This window comes from Macaca fascicularis, chromosome 12, assembly GCF_037993035.2.
Source record: "Macaca fascicularis isolate 582-1 chromosome 12, T2T-MFA8v1.1".
NCBI classification, from domain to species: domain Eukaryota; kingdom Metazoa; phylum Chordata; class Mammalia; order Primates; family Cercopithecidae; genus Macaca; species Macaca fascicularis.
Genome location: NC_088386.1, coordinates 18262219 through 18263313, shown reverse-complemented (window position 1 = coordinate 18263313; position 1095 = coordinate 18262219). Strand labels below are relative to the sequence as shown.

Genomic DNA, 1095 nt, shown 5'->3' with positions numbered 1-1095 from the left:
TAGTTTTGTTATCTGTAAAATGTAGATAACAGTAGTACTCATCTCTTGGGCTTGTTGTGAGATTAAACAAGTTTACATTAAAAAGTGCCTGGTAGATAGTATTTCCTTATATGTAGATTAGCTCTTTGAAAAAAGAGCATGATAACTCAGTAAGTAGAATACCTTTTCTGGAGCTAAACTGCTTGTGTTTGAGTCTGCTCCTCCCTAGTTATGTAACCTTGGGCACATTTCTTAATCTCTCTGTGCTTTAGGTTCCTCATCTGTAAACTTAAAACTAAGTAAGAATATCCCCCCTCAAAGGATTGTTTGCAGGACCAGATGACATCTTATAGCTAAAGCACCTAAAACAATGCTAGGCATACACAAAGTGCTAGGCAAGTTTTAATTGTCACTGATGTCATGCTCACAGTCCATGAGCTGCTGCTGGTCATACTGTTGAAAATAAGGCACATTCTAAATGTTCCAGGTACCATTATAGTGTGAACTAGTATTGTTTGAATGCTGTGCCCTACTGAATTCCACTGAATTTAAAGCAACAGATACCAGTTGAGCATATTCTTTCTAGAAAGCACTGTAGAGATTATAAGGTAGTAAGACACTCACTCCTCTGAAGGAGTTTATCTTCAATTCAAGCCAGTAGCACGTAAATTGTTGGATAGCAACAATTGCCAGTCAAGAAAACAATCCCATTTATAATAGCATCAAAAAGAATATCATACTGTGCTCACTTTGGCAGCACATATAAATGATAAAGTGGAAATGATACAAAGAAGATTAGCATGGCTTCTGCGCAAGCATGACATGCAAATTTGTGAAGTGTTCCATTAAAAATTTTTTTTTAATTTAAAAAAGAATACAATACTTATGAATAAATTTAACTAAGGAAGTAAAAGATCTGAACCTTATATGAAAACCATAAAACACTGGTGAAATAAATAGAAAACTACACAAATAAATGGAAAGATATCTCATATTCATGAGTTGAAAGAATTAATATTGTTAAAATGGCCATACTATCCAAAGCAATATACAGATTTAATATAATCTCTATCAAAATTCCAATGGCATTTTTCACAGAAATATGAAAAACAATTC

General features: G+C 33.4%; 1 pseudogene; it reads left to right on the top strand.

Annotated features, from left to right (window-relative positions):
• Nucleotides 1–720: 720 nt before the first annotated feature.
• On the top strand, nucleotides 721–836 carry LOC123568108 (U6 spliceosomal RNA; annotated as a pseudogene).
• Nucleotides 837–1095: the final 259 nt, after the last annotated feature.